Consider the following 21,469-nt stretch of genomic DNA (forward strand, 5'->3'; position numbering starts at 1 on the left):
TTTATGGAATTCTCAAAAAAAAAATTGTATCACTCCACAAGAGAAAATGTTTGGAGGCAGTTTGCAGCGATGAAGACCGATTTCTACTCCAGATACTGATAATGATGGTTGTATTATTGCAGATATTTTGTGTAATATCTTTGGCTGCTGTCTTATTGCTTGTCTTTGTAAGCTATGTCTTTTTTTCTCTCTCTCTTTGAATCATCCCAGGTAATGTTGAATTGAAAGTGTCATTCTAAAGAATGCTTGGTGTTTTAGATGTGTGCGAGGTTTGCTGTATATTTTCTTGTCAGTTCTGTTTGAAATGCAGTTGAATATTGACTCGCTTCCTGATGTTAAGTCTCTTGTCTCTCACATTTGTACATGGATTTTAGTAGATGATCATGATCTTCTGTTTTTCCTTCTATTGTCATCCTGCAAGTGATTTACTGTTTTAGAATCCTACAAATGTCTGAAATATTATTCTTGCTGATGATTTTTGCTCTTGGATCGTGGTGAAGGAACTATTTCTTGATTCTCAACTTAAGCTCTAAATTCACGAGAGCTTTACAATACATAGATGATGGTGAAGACATTGCTGAATGTCGGAAGATATCAGATTGATCTATTTGATGGATAGTGTGCTAAATGTGACAGATTCCTAAGTTTTAATGAGTAGATCTTCCTTACGATTCTGAGACTAATCCACCAATTGCCTCATCAATATCAAGTCGTGCATGTGGGTTTTAACGCTTCATGCGAGTACTTGGTGGGGCGTTTTCTGTTTCATTCTCAGATCAGATCAGTAAGTGCAAATTATGTATCCATGAGTTGTCAGTGGTTCTTGTCGTTGTTCTGTCCAATTTAGTTCAAATGTTAAAGTGGCACACTCTCACTATAACAGGACTAGTTCTCATCTGTTTGTTCAGTCACTGGGTGGATTTCAACTTGATGATGCCATTGCCCTTTAAATATATCCTCCATTTGAATTTATTGGAATTCTTGAGTGATGCAGCTCACTTACACACTCGATATAGATTAACACTTATCATCTGTGAATGTTGCTGCTGAATGATGTTTAATCTGATGAAACAGGAGACAGCTGCTTGGGCATGCAGGAAAGCTGATTCAACCATGACATAAAGTTCTTCCTGAACTAACTGGTCAAGAAACTTTTCTTACCGTTCCCACCCAATATCCATTTATAATAGAATTTCCCTTTATATTGAAAGCATTCTTCCTTGGTTATAATCTATAGGGCTTTTTTCTCTATTTCTGCATTGAATTCATTTGTTTTAATTTGATTTTGTAGTCATGGCAACAATTTTGATTTCTTCTTGGCTGCCTCAGATGAAATACTGATGTGAATAGCTGTATCACAACATGGTCTAGTGTGTTGTGCTGGTGAGGAAGGGCTGTTCAGCATAAAAATGACAAGTGGGTACACTAGATCTTAATGAATCTCTGTGACTATTGATCTTCAAAGGCTTATATTCAAATCCATGGTGATTATTCTACATTGCAATAGAGATCATTAATCCTACAGCTTAGTGTGAACTTTTGACATAGTGACTTTAGAATGTGTGGATTGTTGATGTGAAAGATATTCTTCAAACGGTTCTTGTGAGAGCCATGAGCCACCGGAAGAGCTACTCCTTGAGCCCTGAGCCAAGAGAGAGACTCCCATCTTTCACTGATGAAGGAACATACAGAACTCATTCAGAGGAAAGTGAAGCGAGTCCTACGTTGACTGGCGGAAGCCGGACTCCAGGGAGCATTGGAGGAGAGGGGTTTAAATATGAAGTGGGCCAGGGCAATGTTTTCCAGGAAATCCAGAGCTCTGGCATGAGAAGAGCAACAGGACACCTGGATGGGTCACCTTTGAAGGAACCCATAATTCAGACAAATAGTAATAATGCCTGCAACCTGGAAAGCTATTATTTCTTTGACAACATTGACACGGGTAAATGTGAAGAAACAGTGAAGGATAGGAGCAACTTTAGAGACATCTTTAGGAAAGTATTAAATGAGATTAGATCCGGAAAATCACCAAAAGCAACTCCTACAAAAGCTGCAAGGCAAGATGACATCACTGCAGGAAGTAGGCTGGAAGGGGGCCAGTCGAAGATGACTGGGAAACAGGAAAAGAGAAGGTATAGTAGTCAGTGTGGGCACAATTTTGGATCTGAATCAGGTGCGATTGATGAGAGAACAGCCACAAATGAATTGCCATGCGCCCATGATATTGATAACAAGCACGTTGGAAAACGGGACATGAATATATCTTCACAAATGGAAAACACTGAAATTAAAAGTGGAGGAAAATATGGTTGTTCGTCCAATTCTTCTGAAGTTCAAAGTGTAGGCCAACCTGTAATGCCTGGAAATATATCTCAAGGAAATTTAGGGGACGGGCACCTTGCTTCTACAGCTGACAGTTCTTGTCAAGTTCATCCTGATCTGGCCAAAGATTCACTTGAAAATTATGACAGCTCAAGTGGCCAAGCCAAGTTTCAACTTGGTGATAGTGATAAATCTAACAACAACCTTGGTGTTAGTTCCAAAACGTCAATAGACACCGACTGGATTTTCGGTTTGTTTCCGTCAGATCACAAACAATCATTTCAATCTAATAATTCCCACAATGAAGACGTTAATTATTCAGATGAAACAACAACTGGACAAAGCAAAAGAACCGCATTGGCTGAAGAATTTGTCCAAGATAAAAGCAATAGTTCATGTAGTGCAATAAATAGTGCAAAACACAGTGCTTGTTTGAAAGAGAGCAAAACGACCTCTAGTGCAATACCAATAGATGGCGAGGGTGAACTTGGCAAAGACTCTAATGAAAATGATGAGAACTCTGGTAATGATTGCGGGAGAAAAGTTGAACAGATTGGAATTGTTGCCATCCAGATGTCCAGGTTAGCTTATGTGAGGATGTAGATCTTGTTGGAAAGACAGAATCTGAGAGCCATGAGAAACTTGATTTTGGGGATGAAAATCAAAAGTCCGGTGGTGACCTGGTTGTGGATCGCATCCAATTCTCTCAGGTGGTTTGGACGGTGATGCGATACCTCAGTGACACCGCTCTAGAGGTAAGTCAGAACGTCTTCAAAGTGTTTGAGTGTGGTCTAGATACCTTTAAAAATAATTATTGTTAATGTCAAATTTTCTCAGGTTAGCCACTACTACTAAAACTGTTGTCCCCTGCTGCTTAACTTGATTGTTATTATTACTCCGGCTTTAGCTGGGCTGCCTAGGGGCTTAAACATTCAAGGAATTTAGAACTTCTGGGTACCCATTCATTGCACCTGGGTAAAAGTGGCAAACGTAGATAAATGCCTTGTTCATCTACAACACCCCTACATTTTAATGTTCTCTTGTGAGAAAGGGCAAACTGAATGGCAACTGAATAACTTTATTGATTGGAAACAAGTGAGAGAAATAGTTTGACACTTAGTCTATGAACAAAAGTTGCAGGAGGGAAGCGGTATATTGTACTGCCATATCACGCAAGTCCTGCCTTTGTTTTGTGAGCCATGTTCGCACCAGCGTGACATCGCTATTGTTCAAACCGCTGTCAACTACTCCTTGAAGGCAAGAAAAATTTTGAACACAATCAAAGGGTTATGCATACAAAATATAGCAATTACTGAGGTTTGATCTCTTGCTTGGCTAGGAATTTCTTGTGCCTGAAGTAATTACTTTTAACCAATCGCTACTTTTTATGGATCTGACCCAATGTCTGCTCATTCATGGTTCATCGTCAGTTGACATTTTGAAAGACTATATGGTATATCATCAGTAGAGGGAGACATTCGGCAAATAGATTTGATTTTGATTGAGTATCATATATGAATGTTGGTACCGGGTCTGGAGAGTGATAAACTTGACTTATCCCAGAATTGCTTACAAATGTAATTGGTAAATGGGTACTGCCTAACATAGCAACATATGTTTTGTTATTGCGTTGGAATAATACAATGAATTTGATATGGGGCCCCTTACAAGTAAAAAAAACTTGTATCATATGTTTTGCGCAGGTCTTTCAATTCTTTTATTTAATTTCCATTCAAAACATAATACAAAGTAATATGAAGCAATACAAATCAAGTACAATTTAATAGGGCATTCTTACTTCGTAAAATGGAAAAAAAAACAGTATAATATAGAGCATAAATGGAAATGAGGTCTCATCATGGAAACTCAAGATATTAGGAGATTCAATTTCTCCTGTGAAATGCTTTTTTAGTCTATTCCTCCATAACTTCTTGGCAATTTTTTTATCACAGTGCAAGCTGTGTCTGAATCAGAAATGAATTTTACTTGGTGTTTCAGTTTTTCAAAGAAAAAAATGATCAATAGTCAATTGTGAGGTTAGATATTTTATCCATACCCATCCAAGAAAGGGAAGAATATTATAACTTTAAAAAATGAATTGTTAATAGAATGGAGAGTTCTGCAGTTAACACCATGTTACCACAAACACTCCAGTCTTACATGCAAACCATTAAAGAATTGAAAATAGTTCAAATTACCATATCAGGGCTCGTGTTGTCAATGACAGATTGCTTTGAAACACCCACAATACAATATGAATGTGAAAAGGCCTGAGCATATTTTTTCATTTTTTTTTTATATTCCTGAAATGTCAAGTTTACTCTGTGAATTCCTTATGATTTCATTTTTTTCCTGTAATTGTATGTGATTGTTATACATGTTGATGTCATCACTCATAGGCTTTTGAGGCTGGCCGTTGGTTTTGACAGGTGTGTTTTTTAATAAAGAATAAAACTAAACTATGTTGCTTTGATTTTGCAGTTTACCCCCCCCCCCCCTTCCCTACTCTTGGTGATCTCTGTCTAGAACACATATTTTATTCTATTCTATCGCATTTGTTTTCTTTGAATATTCTCAAGCATAATATCATTATGCTGTGACACATATTTCAAGTATTCAATCAATTTTAATCTACTAAAATTGAGATTTTTAATAGATTAAAATGATAAAAACGGGGGTTGCAGCGTGCACCTGTAATCCAAACTGTATGAGAAAGTTACTGACTGATACAGAGGTTCAAGCTCTGGGCCCCGTCTAACAAAGAGTCGTTATCGATCCAATCAACTACAACTATGGAAAGCCAGCAATGTCAGTATCTAAAATACATGTGTACGTGTTCAAAATATTTCCTAGATATTATGTGTATTTATACATTCACTGTTTTCTTGACAATTCAGTATGCTTCTCGTTGTTTTCAAAGGAAATTGTGATGATTTTCTTAAGAAAAAATTATGACATTGATGGATTTTCATATACTTTAGGTTGATCGGATCAATTGTGATTCTTTGTGATACCAGGCCCTAGACAAGTCTTTCAGATAGTGACATTAAATGTCGGTTGCAGACATAAATAATCAAATCTGATTGATACCGACACACATTTTAATCCATTTGGCATGATGATAACAATATTCAGCTTTTAATCAGCTGTAGATACATTTGAAGGTAATCTCCAAGCGCATTGCCAATTTATTATCAGCCTGATCTTCAGATACTAGATCAAGTTGGGGGAGGGATTCATTATTCCATCAAGGCTTTCCATACCACTGAGGAAAATCTTATACTTGACAAATTATCAAAAATTTGTCCTGGATATGACCAACTTCAATTTAACTCTAGAAGAACAAATTTTGATCGTCATGTATAGACATTTAGAAAAAAGTAATTTACATGTTTATGAAGCAACAGAAATATCTCTTGATTTGCATGAGTATCCTAATATAGATATTCCCAAAGATACATCGTAGGGGATTTATGATTTCTGAGTTTGTTTCTCAAAAGGAGTCCACATATAATTAAAGAAATAGGTCCTTCTGATCCTACATGCATCTGCATATCAAGGTTATAGGATACTAATATTAATAAGGGATTTGTCATGCCAAATGCCATCAAAAACTGCAAATAGGATTTGGAGATACCACTTATATTAAGATCGTTCATATCAAAATACCAAATCGAAGCCAATTCAGCTCATTTCATCTATATCCGGTACCTTCTAGTGAAATTTGTCAAAGATATTTTATCCATAGTTTTTTCGTTCCTTCAGATTATCTTCTTTAAGCATTTTTTTTTAGGTTATCCTGCTGTTAGATTGCTTCAGGTAATATGCATTACTTATAAGATGGTGGGGGATATCCAAAACTCCATTACTTGTAATCCATCATAGATGCATACAGTAGGTGGTTTCAAACCGCCTCGATCATAAGAATCCCCCGAGAACTTTTTTAGGCTAAAAAAAATACCCATTAATTATTCCTGCATTCACACCGCCCCGAAACATACCCTTTGGGATAAATTCCTAAAGTTAGGAGCAGGTGCAGTATGGGCTGATAAGCAGGCAAGGCGCGAGATTCAAAACCACTAGCTCAGCAGCCACCAACGGCTCCCGCGCCCAACTACACGCTGAGCTAATAGTTCCTGTAAATTGCTTTCACATGGTCTGCGACCTTGGAAAAATCCCCGTGAAAATTCTTGTAATTTTGCCAGTACCTACTTTTTAGTGGGTATTTTCTTTTGGGGATATTACGCGTAATTTGCTTTCACATTGCCAATATTACCTGGTATTTTCTGATCGGGTAAATTTCCAAATCAGAAAATACCTGGGACTGATGAATTTTTAGGCAGTCTGAAACCACCTAGTATATTTGATAAAACTGTTCAGGTCCTTCTTTAACTGAGTGTTAGGATCGATTTCTAACTAATGCAACTCTAAAATTGATCCCAAGTTATAGCTGAGATCAATTTTAGGATGATTCCAGATTGATATTCCTTGCCATCTGTCACGAGACATGTTATACGATATTCAGTAGATATATTACTCAGGAGTAGTGCATCTATCAAAATCATATGAGGTGGTTTACTTTATTCTGAACACTTGTGATATTGGAACTTGTGTTAAGGCATCTGTTTTGGATTAAAAAAAATACTTCTACAGTGCATATCAAAAAAAAGTTTACACTTAGAAAAAATCCTGTAAAATTATGCATTTGTAATATCGTGAAGATTTTTCCACATTTTAGCATTGGTACAGATCCATTTAAGCAAATGACGTTATAATTGTCGAAAAATATTTCCGCTTGAGTGAGCACCACTTATTTTTGAAAAGTTAGTGAAAAATGATTTGCGCAGAACTTTGAAATAGTTATGCAAATAAAAGTAGACCTTGATCATGAAGAACACGTGGATTTAGCTAGTAAAATTGATTTGAGGATATCTTTTACCTTTTTGTAACTTGTTTCCTTGCACAAAATACTTCAAAGAGTGCATTGCGCCCCACACCACTCCCCCACACACCGAGGCCATTGTGACGATATTTGCTTACACAGAGATGTGATTTACATGAAATGGCTTAGGCTTGATTTTTATTTTGTTAATCATTGTCAAGCTTGGGAAAAGTGTGGAGAAACAAGTATCAAATGAAAAATGAAATGTAAACCCACTTTAAATGATAAGAACTTAGTGAAAAATTGCTGGAGATGTCTGATGTAAACTTTTGTTCAGATTCAGTTATGCCCCCATATCCAGCTGGCACAAATAGGGTAAAGGTTGTGCTTACTAAGTGTTGAAATTTCAATTTGGGTGGCAAAATTGTTACAAAATGCTTGAATGTATCCGTTTTATTTCAAGTGACTAAAAGTGCAAGGGAAATGTATGAGAAATTTTTCGCAGGGTAAGTTTGATTTCACCCTTTCCCCTTGCTTGACACAGTATGAAAATTAGCATTTCTGCGCAAACAGATTTCTGCGAGCTTTACAAAAATGGACATTGCTCACTCAAGCGTAACATTCTGTCAAAACTTTTACTTTCATTGGATAGATGAGACCCAAACCCAAGATTGTATATGAAAAAATTACCCACATGTTGTATATTTTTCAATTCCCAGGGCTTTTTCAAAGTGTAAACTTTTTTTTGATACGCACTGTATAGTACTACTTTAGGTAATGCTACACTCTAAAAAAAGACTGAGTAAAAATTTACCAAATATTGGGTAGAAAGGGAATATGAATGTTTGTTGAGGAATTTTTTCCCATGTATTGGGCAAAATTTATCTTTTACGGGTAAATTTCAATGCAACATTGCGTAAAATTTACAACATATTTTGTATCATTTTACTCGGCAAACATGCATGTCCCATTTTACCCAAAATGGGGTAAACTTTTTTTGACCGTGGGTCTGACAGCCACTTAGCAGCTCCATATCAATGTTGCTCTATCCCTTAAATCCTTGAACGCCAAACAGGGTAGTAGCAACCCCCATCTTTTAATGTCTTTTGGTCTGATGCAGCTGAGGATTGACCGCTCCGGTTGTGAGACAGATGCTCTACCGACTGGGCCATCACACCGGGGCCCCCATTTCATAAGAATAGCCAATCAGAAAGCAGAATTTTAAGTGTTGTCATGGCAGTTGACATTCCAGCAAGAGTTGCTTTCATATCTTTTAATGAAATGGGGCCCAGGTTGTTGCCCTTTCAAGAAAATTTTCATCTTTTTTTTCCCTCTTGTACCATTCTGCATCTTAATTGGGCATTTCCTTAAATATATGAATGAGAAAGTGAATAGACTATGAATATATATAGGACGTGTTTTTCACGACTGTTTCAGAAACAGATTTTGAATTCTCTTTTTTTTGTCACATCATGGGCACTGACGAAGAGTGTGACTTTACCTTTCATTTTTGAGAGCTACGCTCCTTTTAAAATCTATGATTTTATTTCTACGGCATTAACTAAACCATTTATGATTATTTTATTCCATATGCCGAAGCAGACTATTTCTATTATTACTAAACATTAGTTTTGACGATGCAGGTACTTACTAAAAAACTCGGTAAAAATCCAAAATTAGAAAACTTAGGATCAGCAAATTCACATGCCCTTTTTCCATTTTGCGCAGAAACTCTTGAAAATACTCCATTTTCCATATTTCATGTTTGCGAACGTCCTTTCATTGAATAAGACTCCATTTTTCCAATACATTTTGAATGATCAATGAAATATGTACCGTAGAGCGATAGTACTGATAATAATAGAGAAAACAATGATTCTATTTCCATCATGAAGTATATCATAAGGGTTATTGAAATGGCACTCAGAGACCTACCTGAAATATGTCTGTTGATTACAAACCCTTCAAGAAGAGCACATCATCAAAGGGAAAGTTCACTCTGATAATGAGTTGGTTTTAACAAAAAAGCGGAACAATTCGAGATAAATACTTGTGAAGGTCTGCAGCTGAAAATGGGTCAAAGAATGACAGAGTTATGAATTTGTTAAGTTTTGATGTCAAACCTGCTGACTTTAACTTTTTAAATTCAACCCCCCCCCAATAAAAAAAAGCAGACCAACCCTATTTTTTTTGGAACTGGCGAATGGCACAGTAGAACATCACCCTTGACATGGAAAGGGGGAAAAAGTTGACAGGCCGACCCAATTTCCCCCCCCCCCCCTTTCATGAAAGAAACATATTTTTTTTATAAGACTAAAGCCCCCTTTGCAGTAGATGAAGTTCCCACTACGTTGTTGAAATTCAGATGAAAACCTAGGACGCGGCACCAACTTTGTTTGATTTTCTCGAAAAATTTGAAATTATCAAGTGCATGCTTCATCCGCGACACGTCCTTGCGGAGTTCATGTTGCGCGTGCAGTGTGGCACTGTGCGTGAGTGAATCTAGTCTTCTCCTTCAGACTGCATTATGCACTAGCGAAAAACAATGTGTTTTTTGTTGCAGACTACCGTACCCTTGCCCTGCTCCTCTCTCCCCCCCTCCCCACCCCCACCCCATCTCTTTCCTCTCTCTCTCTTCCCCTCTCTTTCTCCCACTCTCTCTTTCCCCCCTAGCTCTCTCCCTCTTTCTCCGTCTCTCTCCCACTTTCATCAATCGATTAATAGCATCACCCTGTATCCAGTCTTGTGTAAGCAGGCCTCAAATCAAGTGCTCTTGAGTCCCGACCTTTATCTGTATGCAAGACTTCTCCCACTTGACCAAGAAAGCTTCTTGTCAAGATCACTTGCTCTCCCTTGCCTCATTAAAGGCCTGCCCATCCAATTCTGCTGTGCAAACCCTTTCGCTTGAGTCACTGGCAGATCCATGGGGGGAGGGGGGCAACATCCGGACCGTGCTCCCCCCCCCCCCTTTTGAGAGCCATGATAAAAAATTTGTATGTAAATATGCCATTCTTACACAAGTGTGCTGCCCCCCCCCTCCCTTGAAAGTCACAGCATATATTTTTTATGGGAATGTGTCGTTCATACACAAGTGAGGACTTTTTTTCTTTGTGCTTGTCAAATTTTCCTCAGGAAAATGTGCCCCCCCGGGCCTCCCACTGGAAAATCCTGGATCCGTCCCTGACTTGAGTTAAGGGGTCTGAATGCGAAGTCTGCAATGACTTGTGTACGAAAGGCCCTCTCTCTAGTCTTTGTGTGGAGACCCATTTGTTTATCAGAGTTTCAATCAGGGTCTGTGCCTGCAGACTACGCCACCCCCCCCCCCCCCCCTTCTCACAGAGATTCATCAAGATTTTTTTTGGGGGGGGGAGAGGAGGGGGTTTCACTAGAGACAAAGAAGTCTGGTTATTATGATGATTATATTAACAAAGATGACACCGATGGTGTTGATGATGATGAGAAGGAAGATGATGATAATCATGACTATGTTGTGATGATGATATTATAGTAGTAATGATGAATCATGGAGTTGGTGATGATGATGAGGAGGAGGAGGAGGATGATGATGATGATGATTAAGAGGAGGAGGATGGGATGATGATGAGGAGGAGGAGGAGGATGACGATGATAATGATAATGATGATTAGGATGATGAGGAGGATGAAGATGAGGATGATGATAACGATGATAATGATAACGATGATTATGATGATGATGACAGATAAAGACAATGACTCCTCTTTCCTTACCCCTTTCTCCCCCTCTTCCTCTCAAATGAATATCTTACAAATTATGATGATATATGTACTATCCTCTAATTAACCCTTTATTGACAATTTGGCTTCTCAAAAATTGTCAGAAATGAAAAAGGGACAATTTAGATTATGAAAATTGTTGGACCTCTCTCTCATCCTTAAATTGAGTTTCATAAAATGTTTGTATTTTTTTTCAATCAAATTTTGCCGTATATTTCGTATTTGATATTCCATTGAAAGTCTTGCTGAACCTCTCCCTTTCATGGACAGAACTGATATCTTTTTGTCCCGCAGAAAGCGAGACGGACGTTCTCAGTTGGCGACGACCAGTTGATGAGGATTCGGCAGCAGCAACCGGCCGGCGCCAAGTCCACCAACTCCAACTCCAACCTCTTTGACTCCGTGAAGGAGGAAGATGAGGCTGCAGCCCCTCCTCCTCTTCCATCCTCCCCCCTGTTGCCAGGGCAACCCGCAGCCAATCAGGAGAGTGCCTTCGAGGATGTCTTCACACCCAACTCGCTGACGGAAACGCAGAAGAAAGCCCGCAATATGTAAGTCATTTCCTCCACTATGCATTTGATTGTGTTGACAGTATCCTGGGGTGTGATTCTCTAACAGCTTAAATCAATGTTTGAAAATAGACCAATCAAATTTATCTCACTTTACTTATTTTTATTTTGTTTCAGACTACAGACCTGCAGGCCAACCATTAGTTTTAGCAGGGCCATATACTAGTAGTACCAAAATGCTGGCTCACTTTGGTAAAATAGAGTGTGAAACTGAAGTGGGCCAAGCTTAACACCTGGCGATTGGTGAAACTAAGGGTGTGTTCAATGTTGATTTTCAAATTTAAACAGCAACATGAATCGTGATTGAAAATTCAAGTCCAGAACACAAACATGATCAGCGGTGCACCGTTCAGTGTCGAAAATATAAAGCCGTTTATGTGTTGTATCGTCTTTGAATTTTCCGCTCTCGTTAGCGCAGCTTTAGTGCTCAGTTTGACCCATCACAAGAAAGGTCAGTTCTGGCGCCTAATTGTGTAGGCTTCCACTGCAAGAGCAAATGTAAAGACGTTTCAAAACGCAATTCATGGCACCATGAATCGTCATTCTACTGGATTTGAAATTGCAAATGACACTCCCCCCCCCCCACACACACACACAAACATTCTTTTATGCCTGCAAAATTATTTTTTACCAATAAGGAGTTGTTGGCAGAATGATTAATTAAAATGATCGCAGATTCTTTAATGAACAAAATAAACCCACTAAATTATGTATTCAGGTTTCTTTATCAAATGGACAAAAACATATAGGTTAGCGTTGTAGAAACCTATCAAATTGAGGCAAAGAATTATTGATTTAGCGTTTGTGTGTTTGATATTTTAAAGATTTATTTTTTGCTGTTGCTATGCTCTCATAGAAACATATTGATTATTTGGAGTAGAAATAGCACAGCATATACTCTCTGTTTCATCTTTTTATTTATTTCCATGTAGATTGTTTGCTCTGGATAAGAAAGCAAGAGACCTTTTCAGGTTACTGTTTGTTGAAAGAACTCTTAAATATCATGTTACTGATTTTTACTGAAGAGGAATGACATCAGTAAAGCCCCATTTACACTTGGCTTCAAATTACAGTTTAGTCTGCGTAAGAGATGTGACTAGAGTAACCTGTCAGCTTGGAATGATTTTTCTTGCATCAAATCGGTATTAAACCAAATTCCATAATAGAACTCATTACATTCTGAGGTATGTGAGCAGATAATTGATTTGAAGAAAAGATTATTTGAAGAAAGAAAAATAACAAATTTTATCACATTTTGTTGCACTTTGGAGCTGTTATCTTGTTTCAGATGTTACCCCAAAAATATTTGAAAATAAATCAGTAGCCTATACCCTCAGATTTCAAATTGATTTTTTTATTCATTTATTTTAATATTCAAAAGTATTATTTGGGTTTATGGTTTTGTTGTAGCGCAAGAAAGTCTTTTGGGGAGGTGTTGTGCATATTTTGGTACGATGCTCTTGTTATGGAACAATAGTATGATCAAGATTTGTGAAATAATTATTTTCACATTGTTCAGGCTGTAGAAATTAGAGATAGGCTAGATGTACACTTAAAAGTATTGTGTGCTTGTTTTTATGTAGACCTATTCAGTTTCATGATCTTTGTTAGCTATTGTGTCAAAAGCTGTGGGCAGACTGAGGGGAGAATTGTTTTATTAGCTAGACAATGAGACAGATATGCTGATATGTCAGTATATGAATTTATAGTATCAGCAAGGCATACCTGAACCCCATCAGAAACAAACACATTGTCCAAGCCACACTATTAGTTTACGGGGATGATGATGATGATGATGATGATATAAACAATAATAAAGTATATAACATTTACATGTTGCTTAATGCAATGTTTCTAAAAGTGGTGTATATATAGTGTAATAAACACAGCTGCCCTGGGTCTCATTTCATAAAGGAATTGCAACTGTTGTAACTTTGTCATTTTGGCAACTGCCATGGTAACCTTGATTCTGATTGGCTGCTGAGCCCTGTTTCCATGGTAGTTACCATTATGGCAAAGTTACAACAGTTGCAAGTCCTTTATGAAACAGACCCCTGATTGCATTCAAGGAATTCCTTCCTACCGGGTACCCATTTACTACACCTGGGTGGAGAGTAGCAAATGTAGATAAAGGCCTTGCCAAAGGATGTGAGTGGTGCATCAGGGTTTTGATCCTCAGACCTTGAAGTTCAACTTATCCAGTGAGCCACAACTCTTACAAATAAAAAAATTGTTGATTGACTTTACATGCTTTAAAAACGCTTGTACAAAAAAAAACGTTTAGATTATTCTTCTAATGTGAATGACCTGGTATTATAATGGGTGAAAATAAGTGAAGATGGGTTTGTCCATCTCTGCTAATGATGACCTAAAGGGGTCTCTTTTCACTCTAATTCCTGGTTTTCAATTTCAGGTGGTTCATTCTGACTGCTTACGCATAAAAGGGGAACGTGTCCTAAATATGCTTTGGAAAATCCCTCTCTCAAAAGTGAGAAAAATAGTTGATCTGAAAGACCAATTCTTTCTTCTGTCAAAATGTTAAGTTGTAAAGGTAGGTAAAACGAGATAAAAGAGAGTGCCTGACTCCAAACATTAAGAACCAGGGCAATAATGCATTGATTTTTCAAGCGAGCTTATTGAATATGTATTCATGAGGTCATATCTAAGGCCCCCATGAACTGATCCCAGTCAAATTTGGGTTGTAGAGGTATTTCAGCATGCTCTACCAAAATATGGTATAAAAAATGCTGACACGCAACGAAGGAACATTAATGATGTCACACTTTGGTACTGTTTGACCCCAGCTTTAGCATGGCTTCTAGAGCATTCAGTGAAGTCATGCCTACCAGGTACCCATTTACTACACCTGGGTGGAGAGTGGCAAATGTAGATAAATGTCTTACCAAAGGATGCAAGAATGATAACGCATTCTTGTATAGCGCAAATCTCATTATGTCATAACGTCCTTATGCGCTTCCAAAGGATTTGGATATTATTACCCTGGCTTTAGCCCCGAAGCCTTTTACAGTGCGGTGGCATTTCAAGGAATAAATTCCTGCCAGGCACCCATTCATCTCACCTGGGTTGAGTGCAGCACAACGTGGATCAATTTTTTGCTGAGGGAAATTACACCATGGCTGGGGTTCGAACCCGCAACCCTAAGTTTCAAAGTCAGAAGACTAATCCACTGGGCCACAAATCTCCACAAGTGATGTAGTGGGATTTGAACCTCGGAAATTGTGGTTCAAAGTTTGAAGATTTTTCCACTAAACCACAATACATGTTCTGAACGAAAATCTAGACTTTCAGTAACAGAAAAATGAAGCTCTGGTCTTTACGACTTGTTTGCCAAGCATAATATGATTATCCGAGGCAAAAAGGTCACGCATAACATCGCCATGAATAAATCTTCCCTGCGCTGACAAGAATTTGCATGTTGCACGCTACAAAATTTGATCTGAAGAAAGAGTTTTTGTTGAAGCTTTCAGAACCAGAGTAGCCGGATGATTTCTGCCTTTTTCAAAGATTAGTTTGTTTGTTTGTTGAGCACAGCGTGGAAAAGAGGGTTGAATTGAGAGTGAATATGGAGTGAATATGGAATGAAATAAAATATTTCACTTCTTGTGGAGTGACCAGAATAATCTGTGAATGATCAATTCATTTGTACACTTGAAAGAGTTAACATTGATCAAAATTGTTTGTTCAGTTGTCATTAAATATGGCTTGATTTTTCACTTGACCTTGTCTTTTAAACTTTATTTTACCTAATGCAACTAAAATAATGTTTATTTTGGGGGCATTTAACAGACTTTTTAGTATGAATCAATTCTTTCTCCAAAATATTTGGACAGATTAGAGTAAATATCCTAATGACTTTTAGAACACCAACAGGTTATACAGCATATTTCTCCTCACAAAATCATATATTGTGGTTATATTAGTCTGTACGTGACCCTACAGCTTGTTTTGCGACACCATTGCATAACATTTCGAGATGATTCTAATTCTCACTTCTGCCAAAGTCCCTATCACCATATCTCAACCTAAATGATTGCATCGTGGGCAATTCATAAACCTTGTTAAATTTAGTTCCCGGCATGGACTTTTCCTAAATGTCAATATAGCACTAACAAGCAAGATCCGGTATCACTGCCTCCCCTGACGATATCTTGCGTAATGCAATTGTTGCCTGTCCCCGAAGCAAAGTTTAATGAACGCTGATCCTTTGGGGCTATCGGCTGTAATTCATTACCTCAAGCCAGCTATTATTATTCATCAGCTTGCCTTCAAATCCCTAATTTACAAGACAGACAATTAGGGCTTAAGATGATGTTTGCATCATTTGGATGTCCCTAGTTATCATTGTTTTAAAAAAAAAAAGCTCATTGTGTGTTTCTTGGTATTCTTTACACCAAATTCTGTCTTGTTCGGTGATATGCAAACATAATAATGACAAAGCAAATCTTAGAAGGTGTAAGTTTCCATTTTTGCACATCCTACAGTGTGATAGGAAAGCTTGGCAAACACATGCTAATTACTGAAATCGGGCTTGATCAGCAGTTTCTCAACCAAGTCGTGGTTTTGGTTAATTGCTTTGATTTCATGATTTTTGCTCTTCTCAAAGACAAAAATAAATGACTTTTTACCAAAAAACTCTTGATTTCTTTGATATTTTGTGTATTTCCTGAATTCATTTTTTTTCTTGTTTCCAACTTTCCATAAAGATGATTTTTCTTCTGTGTATGTAATATCTAGATACAACTATATTTTAAACCAAACAAGATTCAAAATTATAGTCATACCAAACAAAAAATTCTTGAACACATCTCTTGTCTCTCATGTTCATTATCTCCAATTAAACTTCTCCCCCAGCTTTGCATGGCTTCCTATGACACAGCCATATTTCAAACCAAACATGATTCAAAACTATAATCATAACAAAAGAAAATTGCTTGAACACATATGTATAGCTTCCTCCAACACAGCAATAATTCAAACAAAACGTGATTCCAAACTATTATCATTGCGGGGGAAAACAATCGCTTGAACACATCTTGTGTCTCGTGTGCAATATCTCTGATTTCAAATTCTCTCCCAGCTTTCCATCGCATCTCAGGGCACAGCCAAAAATGGATTCTCCATTCTCTGCAGAATGTTCCGTTTATCTAAAGGAAGATTACATTTTTTATCTCGGTCGTGCTCATTACGTTCTATACAGATAGTTTACATGCCTTGTATTCTCCAACGAGCTATAGAGCTCTATTCAAACATTGGTGAAATTTTCCTCTCAGAGGTATTTTTGGTATTTTCTGGTTGTGATTCTTTATCTCAAGACGTCAGCGTTAGTCTGTGATATCACATGTATGAGGAATAAGAAAGAGAGATAAAAGGTGAGGGGATGGAAATGATCATTTGTATTTTGAACAATGTGGTTTTCCACTATTTGGATATTGTGCATATATATATTATACTAGCATATTGGTGGTTTTTGTAAGGTGGATTTTTTTTCCTATTGTGCTTTCCCAAAATGTTTCAAGGAGCAAAGAGAATATTTTAGATACAACTTCAATTGTAAAATATCCTCTAAACTTCATGAATATGTTTCAGTATGTTTTGCATGTTTATTTTGCTTGCTTTTCTATGGGCATTATAACACTACCCCCCCCCCCCCCCCCCGTCTCTCTCTTTCTTTCGCTAGGCGATTTCACACCCGTTCAAATACCTGCATGTCACAAGAATTAATGTAGGCCCAAAAAATCCATATACCAGCTTATTATGTTCCGCATTCAACAGATGAATTCTGCAACAAGACTTGTGTTCTTTGTAAATGGTGCATATTTGTCTTTTCCTCACCTCATAAATTCTAGTTATTTTTCTGTCATACTGCGTATGAATAGCATGATCTAGGAGAAATCCATGCAAGAAGTGTTGATAAGTACCGATCAAAGTTTGAAGGTCTTCTTTCAGTGATATCACAGGTACTTTCCTTTTTCTCCAATTTCAATTTAACTTAATTTCCGCAATTAAACAATATATATATAGAATATTTGATATTCAAATATTTTACACCTGGAGGGCTCAAAGGAAGCATGGTATTTTGTGTGATCTATTATGTATCAATATGTCTGCCTCTCTATCTCTCTCTCTCCTTATCTCTCTTTCCAGTGATATATGTTTATCCAGCTATATTCAATCTATTCATTTATTGTCTCACCTGCGAAGCAAAGTGAGACTATAGGCGCCGCTTTTCCGACGGCGGCGGCGGCGGCGTCAACATCAAATCTTAACCTGAGGTTAAGTTTTTGAAATGACATCATAACTTAGAAAGTATATAGACCTAGTTAATAAAACTTGGCCATAAGGTTAATCAAGTATTACTGAACATCCTGTTAGAGTTTCATGTCACATGACCAAGGTCAAAGGTCATTTAGGGTCAATGAACTTAGACCATGTTGGAGGAATCAACATCGAAATCTTAACCTGAGGTTAAGTTTTTGAAATGTCATCATAACTTAGAAAATATATGGACCTAGTTCATGAAACTTGGACATAAGGTTAATCAAGTATCACTGAACATCCTGCATGAGTTTCACGTCACATGACGAAGGTCAAAGGTCATTTAGGGTCAATGAACTTTGGCCGAATTGGGGATATCTGTTGAATTCCCATCATAACTTTGAAAGTTTATGGATCTGATTCATGAAACTTGGACATAATAGTAATCAAGCATCACTGAACATGTTGTGCAAGTTTCAGGTCACATGATCAAGGTCAAAGGTCATTTAGGGTCAATGAACTTTGGCCGAATTGGGGATATCTGTTGAATTCCCATCATAACTTTGAAAGTTTATGGATCTGATTCATGAAACTTGGACATAATAGTAATCAAGCATCACTGAACATTTTGTGCAAGTTTCAGGTCTCATGATTAAGGTCAAAGGTCATTTAGGGTCAATGAACTTTGGCCGAATCGGGGGTATCTATTGAATTACCATCATAACTTTGAAAGTTTATTGGTCTAGTTCATTAAACTTGGACATTAGAGTAATCAAGTATCACTGAACATCCTGTGCGTGTTTCAGGTCACATGTCCAAGGTCAAAGGTCAATGAACTTTAGCCGAATTGGGTGTGTCTGTTGAATTACCATCATAACTTTGAAAGTTTATGGATCTGATTCATGAAACTTGTACATAAGAGTAATCAAGTATCACTGAACATCCTGTTCCAGTTTCAGGTCACATGATCAAGGTCAAAGGTCATGTACGGTCAATGAACTTTGGCCATGTTGGGGTTTTTTGTTGAATAACCATCATATCTCTGTAAGTTTATTGGTCTAGTTAATAAAAAGAGGACATAAGAGTAACCATGTATCACTGAACATCTTGTGCGAGTTAGAGTAGTATGCAAAGTCAGCACTGCTGCTATATTGAACCGCGTGATGCAGGTGAGACGGCCAGAGGCATTCCACTTGTCTATCTATCGATCTGTCTGTCTATTGATCTATTTATCTATCTATCTCAATTTCTCTTTCTATATCTGTCAGTCAATTCATTATCTATCTTTCAACCAAACATCACAAAATATCAATTTCGCATTATTTTTTTTTTAATGGAATTCTAATGTCATTTTGTTTGGGGTTTTCCTAATGTTCTCGCCATGAGGCGTATTGAGCTGAAATTTTAATGCGATGTTCTGAACAAAATACACGTACACCTACATCAAACACACTGTATTAGCAGGGAGTTTGGGAGAAACATTAAACACATCCACTCTAAAGCCTCTTTGATGCCGCTAGGATAAAATATGTTAGCCATATTCATCATGGGATTTGTCTCGCAGATTAGAAGATTCTTACCTAACTACAGATTTACTGGCCAGATACAATAGCAAATATATGCTTTTGTATCGTATTGGTGATCACTTTTCACTACCTCTGGTCGGATATTATGAGCGGACACATTGCTAACTTTTACAGGGGAAAGCAAAAATTTTTCAATATTTATGGAACTATTGTTTGAATTTACTCAACTGGCCGCAACTGTCACACAAGACGTCACAAATAGATATATTCCCTGAAACTAGCCTTAAGAAGTTTTTGTTATGTGGCAGTGTGAAAATTTGCAAAAATGTTAATTTAAAAACTGTCAAATTGTGAGGGGTTTTCACAATTTAAAACTGTTATGCAATGTTTCACCAATTTCAGAACACAATAGGGATCTGAGGTATATTTCTTCATGTGTCTATTATCCACATTTTTGTGATCGAAATAAAATTGGAAATATTCGGAATTATCTATTTTCAACACGAATCAATTTTCAGTTCTCCATGAAACTGGCGGCATTGCAGGTTGCCACCAAAGGCTACAGTGCACCTGTGTATTCTTTTGTAATAAATCAGAAGCCTACGTGAATTAATTTGCATTTCAAATTTTCGTTGTCACTCCATCTCTTATAACTCGTTGCTTTTAGTCTCACCCCGAAGAGAGTTCCTCCTAAAGAGCTTGGACGCTCCTTGGTCTCACGCATAAAAAGGAAAAGCCAATATTTTGCCATATTGCATTCCCTGTACTATTTCTTGACATGTATGCAAAGAGTAGATGTCTCAATTTGATATAACTGTAAGTGTAATACATTTGTGTGATTGCTTTTCTTTCATCAATTTCTCCTTGATTTCCTTTTCTCATAACCTTGGTCTCTCTCTCTCTCTTCCCATCTCTCTCCCCCTCTCTCCCCGTCTCTCCCACCCTCTCCATTCGGAGCAGTAGAAGGGGACTGCTATAATTATATCCAAGTGTGTTTCTGTAGTGAAGCGTGTAGAGATTGCGACAATATTGACAGTACTGTAGCTACTACACACTGGAGTTGAATGCGATCCCATGCAGGATGAAATTGCTTTCCTTCTCTTTCCTCCTCTCCCTCTCTTCTCCGCGCTCCCTCTCTCTCTCCTTGTACCTGTGGGCATGGATGATTAGGTTTTAGGGCCAACGATGTGTATGTGTGAGCAAAAGCATATTCCTCGACCGAGCTGCTTTTTGCTCTGCTATCTGCCTTAGCTAACCCTCGTGTCTTTTTTTCCCGTTTTGTCCGTCTTTATTTTCCTTTCGCTTTTTCCCCCGTAACTCCTGCATCGGCCTTGAAACCGTCGAGGAAATACACACCGTCTCTGGCATGCAGTATCCTCGCATCGACTCCTTATCATACCTCACTCATCCTTTTTTAAAAACCCGAGAAATAAATTTGTGTGTGATTTAAATACGGCATCGGATCCTGCCCGCAACCGTGGACATAACTTAAAGGAGCAGCACCTTGCAAAGTAGTGAAGCTTTTCCGTGTTTGCGTCTCTCTCTTAACCCACGGTGGAGAAGAAGCAAGGGATAACCATAGGAGAGGAAGAAAAAAAAAACGAGGAAGGGGGGAAAAAGACACCAAGCAACCGTGCATTCTGTAAATTGCGTGTGAATTCTAGGCAGGGATCTTCCACTGTTGTTCCTCCGTGTATGTGTGTGTGAGTGTATGCATACGGTCCCTGACTGTAACTCCTGTGTATAGTCGGCTGTGGGTTGAAGGAGTAGAGCAAAGGGGGTGAGGTAGGAGACTCGTCAGCGCCTGCCTGGACCACTAAAACGGTGCCGTTTTTCCCTCCTCGACTTCCATCATTACAACTATAGGCCTATTCCTGTCCCGTTCCATCTCTACTATCATGCACTGTATCAAGGCAGGCATTATGGTAAGTCGACAATATATTTATTTTTTTAAGCAATGATTATCCTCAATTGATGTGTAATTGTGGTGTAGGGGAGCAACCCATGTGTGTTGTTTATGTATATTTTATTCAAGTGGTAGGAGATCCCATCCATATCTGCTTGGAGAGGAGATAGAGCGAAAGAGAGAGTTGGGGAAAAGAAAGTTTGATATGCACCCACTCATTCAAATATAGGATA

General features: G+C 37.9%; 1 pseudogene; it reads left to right on the forward strand.

Moving 5' to 3' along the window:
- Window positions 1-1,295: 1,295 nt before the first annotated feature.
- LOC121428365 lies at window positions 1,296-13,108 on the forward strand (annotated as a pseudogene).
- Window positions 13,109-21,469: the final 8,361 nt, after the last annotated feature.

Source organism: Lytechinus variegatus, chromosome 15 (genome assembly GCF_018143015.1).
Source record: "Lytechinus variegatus isolate NC3 chromosome 15, Lvar_3.0, whole genome shotgun sequence".
In the NCBI taxonomy this organism is placed as follows: Eukaryota; Metazoa; Echinodermata; class Echinoidea; order Temnopleuroida; family Toxopneustidae; genus Lytechinus; species Lytechinus variegatus.